The following is a 19,000-nucleotide window of genomic DNA, read 5'->3' on the forward strand; positions in this document are numbered from 1 at the left end:
TGGAGGGTCAAATAATTTAAATAATTCTCCTTCTCCATCTCAAGCTTAAGATATACTTGCCTTGTGCTGCTGCTATATCCTGTACATATTCTACAGAGAGAGGAACAGTGTCTCCAGTGGTCCTAACCTGGCATTATACGCTGTTCCTTTGTGTGCCACTGTCTTGTGCAGGAAGTCAAAATACTTACCCAGGCACATCAAAAGAAAGAAAACAAGCCAAGTATACAACCTCAAAAGAAAGCTCTCAACTTTGGAATCCACTTTCCCTGTAACAATTCAACAGCACATGCACTGCTGACCTTCAGAGCACACACAACTTCAGAGCAAAACACAACTGTTTATATAATCTTTCCACAATTAGGAACATGCTTTGCTTAAACCTGTAGTGGCATTGAATGCAGACAACTATATTATGATCCTTTTTGTTTTTAAGGTTCCCTTACCCTGGAAAAGTTTATGAGTACCTGAGAAAACTGAATCAAAACTTCACGATGCAAAGGAATCTAAAGCAGAACAGTATACAGGCAGAAACAGTCACCATTTTAAAGCAAGTTTCTACATATATTTGCATAGTCTCAATTAGAATAATTTGAAGCCATAAAGTTGCTGTAGGTTTTCTAGTTTCTATTATAGTATAGCTTGGACTTCATCATGACATGCCGTGATTAAAATGTTAAGAATTCTAGATTGGGAAACATCCTTTTTTTATTATTGTGAAGCCAAGGCCTTGTACGCACCAGGAAATTTACTAAAATAGGTATTCTTAAAATAACTATGTCAATCAGTTCCTCCTGACAGGAGGGTGGAAGGAAGCCTTGGAAAGAAACCGTGAGCAATATTAGCCCTCAGACTTCCCAGAACATCTGGGGTTTTGTCATAGAGGAAAGATTACTGAAAAATGGTGCAAGATGCTGAACACACATACACACACATACACATACGACATTGTTTAAAAATAATTTGAAAAACCTTGAAGAAAGTGAGTAGGCTAAATTTTGTATAGCTGCCCACAAGCTTGGAGAATCTGATGCCTCACACCCCCCACACACACAATGGGAGAGAAACACCAGCTTCTGCCTGTGGGGGGTAGATCTCCCTTAGGTCTTCTAACAGTCCATATGGGAAGGCCCTCAAAGGAGGCAACTCGGAACAGGGAGCCAACTCTACCATGTAACCTCAGCATACATGAGTGTCTCTTTCTGACTTGAAAGGAATATTATGAGGCTGGCCTTGCTGTGCTTTGTGTATGGCTCGGTTTCTTCCTCCCTCTGTTCCCTAAAAGCTTTTCCAACAATTTCTCTTTGAGGAACTTTGCATGCTATTAGTGGCTACAAATGCCTATGTCACATTGATTAATACCAGATATTATTCAAAACAATACATGTTGTAGAGCTATCCTGTTTCCTTGACTATATCAATTTATATAGAACACTATTCTTGCAAATGCAGAAGTGCTTTCACAAGAAAACTGAGTAAAACATGTTTCCCAAAAAGATAAAAAACCTCTTCCAATTAACACAGAATAATTATCTTATGGCTCATCTCTCTGTAAGAATAAAGTCTGTCAAAGTTATTCTCAGGTAGTATCAGAAGTCTGAAAAATATTCCTGGCTTCTGGGAAAATTGGATGAGCAACTGTAACAGAATCTGTTTTCTGATTCTGTGAAGTGTTCACCAAATACAACACCTTGTTTTAAAATCAAGCATATAGTTCTTAATATTAGACAGCTATGACTGGCCTAATTGCTGCATCATTTGTTTTTTATTTTTAGAAACTAGAGATCATACAACGCTACAGCTGCTTCTATTTTACTGGAATAAACCATTTTCCACGGATCTGCAACCTGATTTTAGCTAATGATTTCCATGAAAATACCAGTTAAAGTTGTGTGCTTTGATTAATTAGTACAATAATGTAATATTAGCTTACAAATTTTCTACAGTGTTACAGGTATTTATATTAGATTACATTATAACTTTATTTTTAAATTTATATATTCAATAATTTTGTAATAATTACAGTCTTGCAGGGCTTTATCAATAGATTTAATTGAGGGTAACTTTGCATCTTCCAGAGAGCTATATGTTAGTAGTTTAGGCTTTAGTCCTGCACTAATATCCATGTTGGCAGATTCTGTCCAGAGGTATAAATCAATTATCCCCACATATGGATCTGATTGCAAGATCAGGACTATAGACATCAGTTGTGTAATGCACACTTCTCTTTCAACTATCAAGTTAAATTAGGTCTAAATAAAACTAAGCTGTTGAAATTATATATGTGTATTTAAGACTGTAACTCAGCAAGATATTTAATTACAATTTAGGTTACTTAAGAAGTTTGCCATTTTTTCTCAGGACCCATGCTGCTATTTAATATATATTTTGTTATTTGAATATTATTCACTATGCTTCATCCTAAGGTACTGATTTTGATACATAAATGTTTAAAGTTATTGCAACTGTGCATATATTTTCTTCTTTGAGATACGGTATTATTTACCTAGTTATAACTTTACAAATATCACAGTATTTAAAATAGGGAGGAAGTAGATTTAGACTGTAAGTCCTCTATTACATATTGTCAGTGCTTCCCAGAACAGCATTTATTTAATGGCTTTGGCTTTTGAGTTTGAAACATGTCTATTTGTCACAGCAAGAAGGGATGTTTTAAAGAACAGGAGAAATTTACCTCAAAAAATCCAATCCCAGATTCTGTCACTGAAGACTACTTCAAAAACATCAGAACCTGTGTTACTTTTAGCAGTCTTAGGAATGCCAAGTAGCTAACACAACCATACAACTTGCATCAATATAGGCAAATCAGTCTGACTTTCAAATCTGACCTAAGCTCCTCCCTGTTGGAAAAAAGACACTTAAATTTAAACAATATCACCAGACTGCACAAAACCCCGTACACGCAAAGGTGTACATACACAGTTTTCTAATACAGAACAATTTCAAGGGGGAAATGATGTCTCCAAAAGAATATATCCAGTGGTCCTTATCTGTGGGACCAGCCCCTTCTTTCTGACTAGACATGTGCTACCTCCAGTTGGTTAATTACTTGAAAAAGAGCCACAAGGCTTACCCAGGAGGGATGTGACTCCCACTGAGAATTTTGAGTGTCTTCTCAAACTGACTGTTTTGATGGTTTCTTCAGCTAAGCCAGCTAAAGGGACCTAATTTGTACTAAATAATCAACAGATATTCCGTGCTCAGTAAATTACATGATTTTTTTCTCTCTGGGAAGAAAGTTAACATTAGATACCAATTATATTTGGGACCTGAATCTGTTTCCTTTGATGTCAATGTGTGAACAGCACCAGTGGAAACAGAATTCAGCTTTAGGTTCCTTAGAATCCTCTTACATCTCTACGGTAGTTGGGAAATAAAGGAAACAAAGTGAACTGTAGCAATGAACCACAACAATGAAAATCCAATAATGTCATCCACCAGGTAATAATTGTTCTTGTACAATGTAACAGGCTATGAGTAGGCACGTAGTAAATGAGAACAGTGGGAAGAAAGCATGGAAGAAGTCTGCTTCTATTTAGTCTTTGTAGGCTTAAAGCACCTAAGTACTGAGTTCAGCTCTGGGGTTCCTAACATAAGGACATGGACCTGTTGCAGCCAGTCCAGAGGAGGGACATGAAGATGCTCAGAGGGCTGGAGCAGCTCTCCTGTGAAGAGAGGCTGATGGAGTTGGGGTTGTTCAGCCTGGAGAAGAGAGGGCTCTGGGGAGACTTTCTATCAGCCTTCCAGTGCCTAAAGGGGCCTACATGAAAGCTGGAGAGGGATTTTCTACAAAGGCCTGTTGTGATAGGACAAGGGGTAATGGCTTTAAACGGAAAGAGGGTAGGTTTAGATTAGATATAAGGAAGAAATTCTTCATTGTGAAGGTGGTGAGACCCTTGAACAGGTTCCCCAGAGCAGCTGCGGGTGCCCCATCCCTGGAGGTGTCCAAGGCCAGGCTGGATGGGGCTTGGAGCAACCTGGTCTGGTGGCAGGTGTCCCTGCCTGTGGCAGGTCCCTTCCAACCCAAACCATTCTATGGTTCTATATATCACATACTTTGAAATTAAAGACTCCTCAAAGCAATGACATTTATACCCCTTATTCTTTGATAGACAAGTAATCTTTTTTGAGCTTTCTTCTCAATCCATCAAAAAGCAATCAAATTAAAGGAACATCCCTGTAGTCTTGAGGAAGTCACTAGGCCTGTCTTTAAATCCTTTCACCTTCACTCATTTTTAGTATCTTTTTCAAATAAAAATAGGACATGGAAAAGATTTCGTTCAAATTCATTGAATTCAAATATATTCAAAAAATATATTTGAATTCAAAATAATTCTTAAAATCATTTTACATTTTAAATTCTCTTCGAGTCTCTGTTACACTTCTTTAGGACAGGATGTTGATGAGTTTTCCCAAGACATGCAAAAAGAGTATATCAGGTATTTCATACAGAGCAAGTAAGGATTTTGTAAAACAGTGACAGAAAAAGATAAAGGGTGTGGACTGTTTTCTGTCTTAAAGGGTGCCAATTATTTTCCATGTTATTTGCTAACCAAACTTCACAAAAAGCCTCTGTTTCCCTGGCAGTGCTCTTCCCAGGACAGTCTGCCAGCCTGAGAGCTCTAGCTTTGAACTGTTTGGGGGAGTCAAAAGAAATCTCATTAAGGACATGTCTCTCCTTTTACCTGAGGCCGTGTTTGTTTTAGGTGAGTATTCTTTGGGAGTTAAGATAAAGGAGGGGCTGAAAGGCCCAGGCAGGCACCCAGCCTGCTACAGGCTTTAGAGCATCAAACGCCATGGAGGGTGCAGCTGCAAGTCTCCTACTCCAGGCTGCAGTGGGTGGCATCTGCCACTGCTCCTGGGGTGCCCCACAGCAGCAGCAGCAGCACCCGCCCCTGCCCCAGCCCAGGGAGCACCCCGAGAGGTAAGGCTGGTGCAAGCACGTTTTTTTCAGCAGCCTTCCTTTCAAAACTCTGACTGTAAGTATCATTTGAATGTAATAATTTCAGCATTGAATAGACAATGGAAAACAATTTCCAACTCCAGAAATATATGTTTCACTTGGAACAGGTATTTTATTTGTTTTGCTGGTATTTATCCTTTTCTGACTAATATTTCAGAACTTAGATATGGAAGTCAATTAAAATTAAGGTTGCAATAACTGATTTATTATTTTTTTTATTTACCTTTCGTATCTGAAAGCACTTTTCCATTTTCATAACTGTACAGATCTGCTGCACAGCAGTGCAATTGAAAGTACTGTTAAGAAGAGCATCCATAATTGTAGTCTCCCCCACCAAACAAAAGGCAGATGTAGCATCCACCACTGTGTATGCTCTCTTAAGCTAATGAGATCAGATTGCCCATGTCAGTTTAATGCTGGAGTTGCTTACTCAGTAAATAACCAGCCATTCAATGACGGCATGGAATCTGTATTTAGACATACTGTCAGAGAGGGAGGTTTATTTTTTTATTTTGTAGCAGTGCTGCATAAATAAAAAGATTTCAGTATTAATTAAAGCATCATTTGGAGTTCAATGCAGTCACTTTGAGTTGTGAAATCTTAAAGGGAAATAACAGTTAAAAATATGTAAGTGATTGTCTAGTTTGTTTAATCAGATCGTAGACAGAAGACAGACTAATACTGCCATAGAAATCAGATTTACCAAATCAAAACATGTTGAAAAGAAAAAAACCCACATTATTTTAAAAGATGCTAGCAGAATCTAACAAGAGGAGCCGTACTGTACAGATATTACCACAAAGAATTAACTGTGGGAGCGTTATTCTATCTTAATCTTCCAGCAGCCCTGCTTTATGGAGGCCCTGGATGCTCACAGCAAGAGATGGTGAGATGACAGAGAATCAACAAATGGTGAGACTGCATTCTGGAGAAAATAATCCTTATAGAAAACAGGTGAAGAAATTGAAACCTTTTGAACGCAGAAGTGAGACCTGGTCATCTATTCATTTGTTCTTTCAAGCATGTCTTCAGTGTTTGAAAATATGGTTCAAATTACAGTGTTCTGTATGTGATAACGGTTAAGAGTGTCTCTAATTTTGTATCAGATACAGAATCACTATCAATTCTTAATAAGGTGTAGAAAGTAATGCTTACTCAAAACGACCCTTATTTTAACAGCAGGTTTTATTTGCTTAATTATAAAAGAATATCCTCAGTTTGAAAACTCCAGACTACTGTATGTGATATTTTGTATATTAGGGGGAGTTTGAGTGAAAATGACTTGAAGATGAAATTTAAAAAACATACTTTCAGGTGCAGAATTTTACTGAATTTTTTTGAGAAGGATGTTGCTATAGCTAAACTAGCTAGGAAATAAACAGAAAACTGGATTTTGAAGTAGCTCTTACCACCAACATTTGAAAGGCATCAGGATTATTAGTTTTGCTTACTCAAGTAGGAAGATTTGCCAGGCTCAAAGAACAAAAATAAAGAGAGATTGAAGCACATTCAACATAGGTCCCAATGCTGCAACTTTAAAAAATGTATTGAAATGGTTCTACTCCCATGCCTAGTTCTAAGTAGCTGCGTAAGTTTTTGCCGCATCTGATCTGCAGTTACATCTTCAACTTTTTACCACAGGCTCAGCAGGTTAAGACAACAACTCTCCTTAGCACAAGTCTTTAAAGACTTGCAATTTCTACTATATTCTAGCACATGCAACACCTTTTTCCCTTGTAGTTTTTGTCTGCTGATGATGGAGGTTGTAACTGTACAGATCGGAGGGACTGCCACACTCCTCCCAGCAGGTGCTTTGGGAAAGCCTGTGGAAGAACATCTTTCCAAGCAGTGTTCCAAGCTTTGCCAGAGGCACCTGTAAATTTGCAAGGATGAGAGGAGTCTTACTCTCCTGAGATTACACGCTTACAGTGATGATTTCAAGAAGCTAAGGTTTCTGAAATCAGGAAGTTGTGATTTATTACTGAGGTTATGTTTTTGTAGAAAATTTTATTCAACGAGCTCAAAAGCTTTAATTCACACTGGGGCTTCTGCCCACTTGTGTGAGAAAAGAGAACCATTTATGAAGTTTTCCACATTCATGCTAACAGCCTGGCATTGTTTCAAGCCAAACATAACTGAAAAAGTCGGTTTCAATTGTTTAACATTTCTCCTTCCTACCAGAAGCTTCACAGATCATTCTCATTCATACCTTATGGCCCATCCACACTGCTTCAGCATCCAAGATGCCTCTGTAACTCGGGACCTAATGAGGGCCAAAGGAGGGCTTTAGGAGCCCTTCCATGTGGTTTTTAAGAGGGTCACAACAACTGAGGACAGATGCTTGGATTCTCTGTGTGATGCATAGGTGGGAAGAGGTGCTCCTTAATACATACCTACATACCACAGCTGTGGAAAGCAAGAGGTATCTTCTTCAGCAAAGTTACTGAGGCTTCTAGCAGGCGGCCTTCAAAGATGGATTGAGCACACTGGTTTTGATAGTTAGTTGCATGCTGGCTACTTTTATTTGCTGCAACGTATACATACAAATGCCAATGCTTTACAGATCAGTAGACACTCCAAATGCTGGAGAGTGAAGCAAATAAAAATGTCAGTATCCTCTGTGTGTAATTAAAAAAAAAAAAAAAAGTAGTTTAGGAATATATGTATAAGAATCTAACCTGAGAAACTGAAAGATGCAGAGCAAAGCACTAAAAAATGAAAGTACTGGTACAAAAAATTAGTATTTTTAACTCTAATGCCAAGAACATGTACTACAATATACCCTATAGTTACCTCTACATAATATACTTTTCCTTATATAAAAAGTAACACTTTTCCTACTACCTAAATTCAAATACGCCATTATTTATGCCCAAAGAAAAGCCATGAAAAGTAATTTAAAGTTACTATTGCCATATCTACAACATAATACAAATTGAACATTGACCATTTTCTGCTCTATACAAACTGAGTTAGATTTTGCAGTTAATTGACTTTAATCAGAATTGCTTTTCAGAAATGCTGTGTATAGTCTGTAAAGAAAAAGCATATAAAATGTGTTCAATTAATAAGTATTATTACAGATATAATTATTAAAACCTAATATGTATTCCAAAGAGAAGGCAGTAGAAAATACAGGTCAATAAAGAGAAAAAATACTATTTTATTTTTTATGTAAATATGAAAGGAGAAAAATAACATATGGTATGTGACACAGATACTATGATGACATCTACAATGTTCAGCCAGATCATGAGTCCATTTTACTAGGTACTGTGGAAACAAAGTAAATGAGTCTCCTGCTTAAACACACAGACACAGACACACTCAGACACACACACAGACACACACACAGAGACACACAGAGACACACAGAGACACAGACAGACACACACAGAGACACAGACACACACACCACCACCCCCCCAACAAAACCCTAACAGCCTGAAGACAAATAATTTTGGCTACAAGACAAACAGGTGGGTATGAGAGAAATAGGCCAACATAAAAGATACAGAGAGAATTGTATAGCACTCAGTCCATAGCCCGAGGGGTTTTTGGGGCCCACCAAAATATCCATGCTGAAGCCGCTTCCTCAGAAAGACAGATGAATTGCCCTGAGAGTAGCAAAGGTTGTCTTTCTTTGTGGCAGAGTGGGTGGTTTCTAGATTCTGTTCACTAGAAGTTCTAGCACAGCAAAGCTAAATCTTCCAATTTTATGCAACATCAAGTTTATAGCAATAGGAGGAAAAAAGTCTTCTTGTTTGAAGATACAGAAGAGAATACATGCCTACAAGATTAAGTGATAGGGCTCAGTGATTTTGGGACATGCTTTCAGGTTTACATTCCACGTTTATAATCTTAATAGGATTTAGTAACATTAACATTTGCAAATTATTGGGTTTTGTTCTGACCTTAATTTGAAGGAATGTATTCTGTGTATATTTAATTATTATAAATTTTTATTTTTATTCATTTTAATTATTATATTTAAAATACATTTTTCCTACCTACTCTGTTGTATCAAAAATGTTTGGTTTTTTTATTGCTGTTCGCATACAAATATGAGATGCCAGCTGTCTCTTGAGTTTACTGTTTGGACTCGTAACATGCTTGTGTGATCTTTGATTACAGTTAAGCCTGCTGGCTTGAACATTGCAGCTCCAAACTACTAGTTAGCATAGTCAAAGAAGTATTTTATAAAAAAATAACCTCCCAATCCCTTAAAGTAATTGAAAATCCTTTTTTCTTCCCATCAATGAACTTCCATTTGGTGGTGTTATTAGGTCAGCAGTTGCTATAGATATTCCATAAGATTTCCATAGGCAAAATGTACAGCTTCATGGCTTTATGGCTCATAAAATGTACAAACTCAAATGCTTTGTTAAGTGTGCAACTATTGGCAGACTGCAGGCACGTATATTCTCTGAAGTACACTCAGAGTAAAACAACATGCAACACAGCAAACAGCAACATTACTGTAGAATTTTACAGTTAACTGTAGAAGAATAAAAGTGAAATCTTCATTTTTAGCCTATTCTAAATAATAAATATGTCTTTTTACAGTCAGAACTGGGTGGTCAGCTAATAAATTTTAGATCAAAAGGAGCCTTGGGGTTTCAACATCCGGTGAGGTGAGTCAAATCTTATCACTTGGTAAAGGAAAAGTGACACCTTCCAAGACAAGAGATATTGTTTCTTGGGAGAAGTATTTGTCTCTGGGGTATCTCTATTTAGTAATACAGTTTAACTACTCACCAGAGTCCATAGATTTTTATCCCTCTACAAGGAACGATGCCCAGGCTGAACAAAGCCTGAAATGACATGCTAATAACAAAACCAAGAAAAAAGTAGTCTTAAACAACGTTCTTCTGCTTTTCTAAAATATATTTACATTTACTAATATGATAACAAGCCCACAAAGCCCAAATAATTAACATGAACAGCTACTAATGGAATGTGACTTGTTACAGATCTGTGTGTTCAGGTTGCTTAAATTTGCTCTTGGATAAAAGTTGAACTCCAGGTAAAGCTTTTCCTATGCATAGAGGATTCATAAGGGTTTTCACCAACATTTGGATTCTCTAATGCTTAATGACGTAGAAAGTCCCAATTTGGACTTTTGTTTAGAGGAAAACTAATGCAATATCTCTCTTCTTTACAAGGACTTGTTTTTATAAAAGATGTAGAGGCTAAAATTCTGTGCAACCTTTATCACTGTCAAATGTAATTGAAAACTGGCCGAAGCGGAACTGAGAGGAAAGATGCACATACATATGCACACCGAACAACATATGTATACAGACCACATAAGTTTTGCTTTAGTGGGAAAGCTGGTGAAAACCTGAAATGTGACATTTATGATTTCAATACAAACCAATATAAATTATGAAATAAATCTCTCTCAGTGTGTACCTCATCCTCTACCTGGAGAAACAAAATCCACTAAGACCAACCTCTGTGCAACAGGCAACCCACCCCAATCTTAAATTGGTGTCTTAATCTTAAATCCAGAATCCCAGAACATTCCTCAAGCTTCCCCCAGTTGCATGGGACACTTCCATTCTGAACTGTGCTAAAACCCAACCCAACCCATCTCAAGCATGCATCACTGCCCTGGCAACACTTATCAGGATGGGACCTTAGGCAAAGCCAATACATAATATGCACAAAGCAACTGAAGCAACTTAAAATAAACAGTATGTTTTAGTTAGCAACTTTTATTTTAAAGGACAAGGAACCCTAGGATTTTTCTCTCTCCAAATAAAGATTAAAAATAGGTTTTAATATTCAAGCTAGCTTAGCTGGGAATGCATCACAGTTTTACTCTCTCTCTTACGATATTTTTTCTTATTAGACTTTACTTGCCCAAGTCCAAATCCCAAAAGTTTCTTAATAACATCGGAGAGAAGGTTCTGGCGAGTTTTCCAGTACAAGCTACAATTCACTTCTACAATGATGATGCTGACTCTGAGGAAGATGAAGAAGAAATTGGTTCAGCCTAATAATGAATGGTGGGCAGCCTTAACAAACACAAAATAAAAATTAAAAAAATCAAAAGATAAAAAAAGAATTGTTGGAAACATATGGACAGACATCTGACCAAACAAAGAAATACATCAAAGCTCAAAAGAAAACTGTTTATAACTGTCTTACCAAGAAGAATGAGTCAATGCAACTGGAAACTAAAAGGAAATCCTTTTGTGTTTTGAGAGACTTTTAAATAAAACCCGGAAGCTGAAAGAAAGATTATGAGGTTTAAATTAAGTTAAAGTAACACCAATTAAGAACATTCAGAGCACTGTTCTTAGTTACTGTTTTTTACATTGCAGTCCTGATAAAATGAAAATAGGACTGATTATGAGGCAAAACAATATAATGGAGAGCCTCAAAATAACCCAAAGGCTTTGAAACACAATGTTTGAATTTAAGCAAGAAATGATTTAAAATGCAAAGACTATGCTTATTAGCTCCATGGGGCATGTTTATTCTGATAGGAATGCTGTATGCCAAATTGACCTAGCCCACTACCAGTATAACACCCTGTCAAGACAAGTTCTAAATGACAGTTGTGATATTTTCTGGGGTCCTGTCATTCTGTTGTTATCAGATTTCCCCCCTGTAATCAGAAAAGTGCCTTTTTGTCAGTCAGAAAAAAAGCCAGCCTTGATTAAAAACTATGATTTAATGAATCATTGAAACATGCATTATGTGCTATCTTTTTGTCTTCACCACAATATTCAAATACTATTTCTATAGCTTAGTGCACTTTAATCTATGATTTTAATATAACTGACCTGCTGTTGATTCCCATCTAGTGGGATTTGGATGTGTATCTTTCTACTTTGGTACTTCTTTTAAACTGGTGCTCAGGAAGACTTGCGTTACTAATTTTCATAAGCATCTTTAAGCTGTATACAATGTAAACACATTTATTCCAACACTGTTCATCCACTAGAGCAAAACCTGCTTTTTTCATTACAGTTTATTTCAGTCAGAGAATGGGTATAATCTGTCCTGGTTAACCTGTTGTTTGCATAAATTGTGCATGCTCAGAGCATTTGCTAGTACTTGTCTTGCTATGACAGTATTTTTTAATTACCTCAAGGATTAGCTATTTGGTCCCACTATGTTTCAGAATTATTATGCTTCAGGCATCTCATCTCTAACCAAAACTGCCAGTTTCCCCATAAACAAGACAAAGGCAGAATCCAAGGTTCTTGACCTTTTCTGCACTGCTGGTGGTGGTGTAGATAAGGTCAGGCAGTTTTAAGAGCCACTTAAAGTGTCTGTCAGATCTTCCTCTTAGTACAATGTCCTGTCAAACAAAGTGATAGTGTTAAAAATTGTAAGTCTAGCAAATTAGGATTCTAAATGAATGAATGTATTAGAATGGAGGATTTAAAAAAAATCTCAGTAGACAAACCAAAAAGTGGATCTATTAATTAAATTTACACAAGGAGACAGCATCCTATAATATACAGAATTACAAAAACTAGTTGAAATTGTTAACACTGGTGTGACACATGAAAATTCAGCTTTTACATTTCATTCACTCATTATCTCCACATCTTCATTTCCCAACAAAGGGAACTAAAATCCAGACATTCATTTAAAGGTCTTTCAGTTCTCGCACAAGATATCCTAAAATTATTTATGCTTCAGCTTCATCATTATTCAGTCTGTAGCAACTGAACAAAAAATCATCCAAGATCACTTACCAGGTTCGTGATAACATATTCCCGCCAATGGTGAAATTGCTATGCATTAAGCCTCAACTTCTTCCTTGCAAGAAGCTCTAGTCTCCATCAGGGCTCAGCTGAGTTCACTCCCAACATTTGGAGTTCTGCCATCACCCTGGAGTCCCAAACAAGGCTTTTTCTTACCTTTTAAGACACCTCTGTGTGCATCCCTGCTGCCAGTTTAATCTGTACTGTGACACCAGCCTGCTTGCTGCTGAATTGCTCAGGCCTCCATTGAGGATTACTGGATGTCTGGAGGGATGTGTTGAGGGAACCACCTCCATCCCCTGCGAAAACGGTGGTTACCACACAATCCCCAATGGCACAGCGCTCCCTAACACACATACACTGATGAGCCATTTCCCTTACACAGATATTACCACCATTTAAGGGTCCATTATGTAAAAGGAACAATCCATAGGTTCTTCCTTGCTAATCCTTACCTTTCTGTAGAGACCATATGCTGCCTGGTACTTCCTTCTGTACAGCTTCTCTGCCTGCCCTGCTGATGCCCAGCAGTGGGCTGTGGTTACTGTTCAGAAAAGCATCAGATGAGACCAGTGCATGCCTGTGGACACAGATGCCCAGTAAGAGCTGGTGTTAACTATTGTTGCATGACAGCAGTGAGGAACTAATATCTGCAGGACCAGGAGGTAAGTAGAGTCCAGCATCAGTTGCAACTGAGACTGATCTTCCCGCATTAAGGAGAGGTTTTGAGCTGGAGGGATTAGCATCGACAGGTGGGACTATGTGTTGATGCTGAGGACTGGTTATTAACTCCAGACTTAAATCTTCAAAAGCCCTACCCAAAACCACAGAAACTGCAGCTTGGATAACCAGGAGAAGTTACCACGTTTTCAGAAAGACAGAGCTTTTCAAGATCTGTGTCTAGTTAATGCTCATCTTCAGCATCAACACATCACCTTCCAGGCACTCACTTGTGTGGAGCTTTGTTATCCTGTCCTGTGCTCTCACTAGCTGGTGGTCAACCAGTCTGGGGTGGCAAGTGGCTCATGCAGATCTGTGAAAAATCCTCCTGGATTTTTTGGTAGCAGCATGCCAGAACACTGCCAGGTTCTAAGTCAATTTTTGGTTTGTGATGTCTACTCAGTAGTGTACTAACCATTTTTCAGGAGTTCTGGTAAAGAACCTTTGGCCTATTGAAGTTTTATATGGGGTAACTAGTAAAACAAATGACATGAGAACAGATACAGTGTAGACAGTGGCCATATATACTAACAGAACTACCACATCATGACTGGATGGGGCATCTTATTTCAAGTTTCCTGGTAACATGTCCAGGCAGAATCTGAACATTTTTAACTTGTCCAGAATTTCCAGACCTACAGCAAACCAAGTGGGACAGTAGCTCCATTAAAATTATTCCAAGGCAGAAAAGAAGAGCCGTTTTAGACAAATACTGGAGGTTTGGAAATCCCAGACAAGGGGCCACTGAATAAATGCAGATCAACTACCCATAATGTGAGCCATAAGTCTGCTGTAGCCTAGAAAATTAGATGAATACTTGACATGAATGCAATAAAAAGAGAGGGGGGAAAGGATGATCAAGTACACAGTTTACTCAAACAACAAAACAGATCAGAACTCTTCAGCCTGCAAAACTGTGTAAGACAATTTAGTATGTAACTGTTGGAAGAAGGGTTCGCCGGAGTCAAGAAGACGTTCAATATGAGTTATGCATCTTGCTCAACTTTATTAGTTTCTAACACTACTTATATAGAACAGATACACATGCATATTCGTAAAGCAGAAATATAATTGGTTAGTAGTCTCTAAATGTGTGCGGTTCTCACACCCCTAATTATCATGACTAAAATAAGCATTCTATCCATGTAGCTAATTGTGTTGCTGTGCTTCAGCCTTGTAGTTTGTTACTCCCTATATTCCCATACCGGTCCCTATCTTTCTTGGCCCTGCACCAGCTTTCTCAGCAGCTGTATCTTGTTACAGCCACGGCCTGTTGGCACAACATAATTACTTGGTCTCAGGATTCAAGAATAGCTCAAGGCTACCTTTCTTGTTAACTTCAGCACAGCAACTTCAGTACAATTCTGATTACAGGCCTATTCTAATACCAGGCCTGGATTGCGCAGATCTTCAGAGATTCTAAGGCCATGCTTCTGCAGCCATTCTTCTACATATAACCATACTCTCTAACATCTTGAGCGGTTTGGAGATAGCGGAGGATGATTGAACATCAAATGAAAATAATGAGCAGTGAGTTTAAAACAAAAGGAAGCACTTAACCCAACTTGTAACTACACTGTGATGTTGTTGAAACGAAAAGTTTACCTACTTACAAAAAGTAAATGAAAGATTTTAATTAAAAAAAATACTACTATACTACATCTGGCTCAGAAGTTTCATATTGTTGCAGGCTGGGGAAGCATTCTGGGGAAATATTACCAGCTTCTTGCCCTAATCTTTGCTCTTACTATTATAGCAGGTGCTATTAGCCAGTGCCAGAAGCAGGGTATTGGCTGTATTTATCTTCAGTCTCCCACAAAACAGCCATTTTAATATTCATAAATGTGCTACATGCTGGATACATCAGATGTAGATTTAATGACCTAAGCAAGTGTTAGAAATCCACAACTCTGAAACAGAAAAAAGTATCTTCAGTGTGTTCTTTAAGACAGTAGAACATACAGAGTTATGAGAAAAAATACAATTGGATAATGCATGACAGTCTTACCAAAGGCTGTTAGAAATACCAAATCATCTTGCACATCTGCTGAGGTCTGACAACATTGAAGCAGCCTCTACTGATTCAATTTCTCAGTCTCTGCTACACATTCCATTTGGTTTCCCCTGTATTGTCACATTTAACTTTCAAATTAAGGTAATATTACTGTACTATTTACTTGATTGGCAATATTTAACTATAGCCATTAGAGAAAGCAAAAACTGTATTATCCTCTTCCCCTCAAGCCAGCATTTATTTTTTGTTGAGTAACTGTCTTTTCATGGTACAATGTCAACATACTCTTATTTGCACACTTAAATAAAATGTGCATTGTGATCCCTTAACAGTTTGTTAATAATTAAGAGAAGACTAGAAGTGAACTAATCTCTGTTATTCAACTGCAGTTAATTTTCAGTTTTCAGTTCTGGTTTGTTACTTCATCTACAATTTGACCTTGCTAAATTTTCAGTGACCTTAGAGTCATACATCACTTACAGGAAAAAGATAACAAAGCATCCCCAAATAATGAGTTTATCGTGAGTTTACTACTTCAAAGACAAGACCAAAACACAGCATTTAACAGATCAAACTGTTGGCTCACGATCTCTGTTCCACAGAAGTTCCCGCAGCAGCTCAACAGCTGCAACATTTCCAGTAAATGCTACCTTTCATTTTCCATTCTCTAAAATTATGATAGTAAAAGACAAGTTAATGTTCCACTGGTACACAAATGCTGGAGAAGTATCCAGACAACACCTACAATTTTGTATTTCTATTTTATGTATTCACATAAAAAAATCAAAATTAAAGTATATTCATAAAACAATCTTGAATTCTACTTCCAAGCTCTTGGAGGATACATATATCAAAGGGAAGCACATCCTCTCATGTCCAGTGTTCTTTCCAAATACAGTGCAGTAATAATTTGGTTTAAGAGAAAAAGAACTATCATGGGAACAATTTTCTTTCTAGGCTACATCTATACTGAAAGAATGCCAACAGTAGCAGGACTACATTGCCGCAACTGAGAAAAAGGCAACCTTCACTACAGCAGTTTTAAAAGCTCCAGAGAAAAAATCCATCCAATTCACTGAAAGAATTTTAAGTACACTCCGTATAATCATGATTTCCAGACTGGATTAATCTATCTAGCTGCTTTTAGCAAAAGGCTGAGAATTAAGTTGATACATAAGCTGCACAGCATACCAACAAAATTTACTTTGGCAATCTCTCCGTAAGGAAACTGGCAGAAACAGACTAAATGCTTCCAAAACTTTCTCCTCAGAATACGGTTCAATTCATGAATAGAGGGAAAGATACAAACCCCCCCATTCACCTCAGTCGTTTTTAGAGCTGACTGGAAATCTAACAGTACAGCAGCAAGCAGGACTTTGCATTAAACATTTTAGCCACTCAGACTCAAGTGCCCGTGGAAAAGGTGCATTATGGAACAAAATGTATTTACACAAAATTATTTATTAACTGTTCTGTTTGTAGGTCAGAAATACTTTATTATTTACACACACAAGTGAAACTGAAGTCCACTGCCTGGTAAAGAAATCAAGTATTCAAAAAGTCTTTTTCAAAAGAGATTTAGTGGTGAGTTTCTCACTGTACCTGTAGGTGGGAGCTTTGGCATGAATGTTAATTAAGTATTAGAAAAACACTGTACTAGGGTAAAAATCTTATCGCTTCCTATCACTCTTATAAAACATGAATTGCTGCAGATACAGCCAAGACGTGTAACAAATCCACTGGTTTTTTTGTGAAGAAAGCTGAAGCAGGGGAGCAGAGTAAGAACTGAACACTATTTAGACCATCTCACCATTACCTCCATTCTCAGATTTAAGTTTTGTCAGAGATCGAAAGTTCACTGTTTCTATATTTATGATCTCTTCGTTAAGGTAGCTTTTCAGCCTAAGTTTTCCTGACTTAACTTACAGCATGTCAAGGCACACTAAAAAGAACAACAAAACCTGTAAGTATTAACTTTACCACCATCTTTCCTTGTATACACTTTACTTGCCATTGGTGGTAGAGTTGCATTTTTAATGTCTGTAGATGACCTAGCTCAGAGGTGTACCCATGGAAAACCAGAGTACCAGAAAGGGATCTACACTATGGAACTAAAACATACATATATTTTTCCTGCTCCTGCTCAGAAAAGCTCCAGGCACACCACCTGCATTGGGGGCAGTATGACCCCCTCTGATTTGGGGCAATTTTTATCTTTACAGCAGCAACACTATAAACATTTAAAATTACAGCTGATTTATATGAGAGGGTCTTTGACTGTATTTAATAATACCTGAACTTTTGCCATAAAAATATCAAGACTAATATAATTTGCTACTCACTTTTAGCCTATTCTCCTCCCTCTTGCAATCAAAATGGTTATTTTAAAGATCACCAAATCAAGCTAGCAGCATTCCATAGTAGATTGACACAGATCTGGCAACCACAGCTCTATTACTTCCTTTGACATACAACCTTTTAATTTGAAACAGTGCACTTTTGTTATTTTTTTTATGACATGTTTATACACACATTCATTTAAATACCATTTGGGGGGCAGGGGGGAACCTGTCTTACAAGATTACTTTTATAGCAAGATGCGTAATATACCATCAGCCTGCAATATGATAAAAACCGCAGAAGAATCCTAGAAAGTCATTAAAAACCAAGGCTGAAGTTTCATCATTCCGTTTATTTCAGCAGGGACAATGCAGTTGGTCTAACTCTACTAGTTACTACTGGTTGTGCTACAACAATACACTATCAGTAAGTCAGAAGGGTGAAAATGAGGGCAAATTTAGGGTTTTGCCTTTATTTATTTAGTTTTTCCTCAGTCTCTGAGAAGAATGGATACCTGATATACAGTCTTTGAACAGGTATGTTTTGTAAAGAAAGGCACTATTAGCAGCACAGTTCAACCATTTCAGGTTTTTTGGAATAATACCCGAGGCAAAATCTATATAAATCCTACTAAATAACAACAGCTGTAGCGTGCTGTACATTTAGAAAATGCAGAATCACTCTTCTCTTTGCTGGCAGAGTTATGCATCTTTTCCTTAATCACAGTCATAAGCAAGATCATGAAATGATGGGTCCCAAACACCTGCAATTCCCTAAAATATATTTATTAGCCCACATACACTGTGTTATCTGGTTTTATTTTGATCACAGAGGCAATTTCTGAAGTTTTCAAACACTACAAACACTACTCCTAAGTTGAAGAGAAGGTCGCTATAGTGTCTTTGAAGCACTGCTACACAGTAGTGACAGAAAAGCAAAGATTGAGTTTCATGCCTGCCAAGTTTTACTAAAACAAATGGCCCCATTTTGCCTACTCACTCAGTTATCTCTGTTAGTTTTCCCATAATTGTGAAGTCTGCAGTTAAATGAAATGGCAGATTCATCACTGATACAATCTTTGTCCAAGGTTTACAGTCCTTTAATTTGTGTGCTTTCAGGGCTTGAGGGCATTTTCCAGTAGCTTTTCTTTATCCTGAAGGGATTTGGGTATCCTTAACAGGGGACTGAATTAATCCTTACATCAAATGATACCAG

At 37.5% G+C, this 19,000-nt stretch overlaps 1 long non-coding RNA gene across 1 annotated transcript; it reads right to left on the reverse strand.

Moving 5' to 3' along the window:
• Positions 1-10,860: 10,860 nt before the first annotated feature.
• Positions 10,861-13,468, reverse strand: LOC119143276. The gene is made up of 3 exons (XR_005102648.1): positions 13,167-13,468; positions 11,138-13,010; positions 10,861-10,951 (listed from the first exon to the last, which is right to left on the reverse strand). It is a non-coding gene; the product is annotated as an uncharacterized LOC119143276 (long non-coding RNA).
• Positions 13,469-19,000: the final 5,532 nt, after the last annotated feature.

Source organism: Falco rusticolus, chromosome 2, assembly GCF_015220075.1.
Source record: "Falco rusticolus isolate bFalRus1 chromosome 2, bFalRus1.pri, whole genome shotgun sequence".
In the NCBI taxonomy this organism is placed as follows: domain Eukaryota; kingdom Metazoa; phylum Chordata; class Aves; order Falconiformes; family Falconidae; genus Falco; species Falco rusticolus.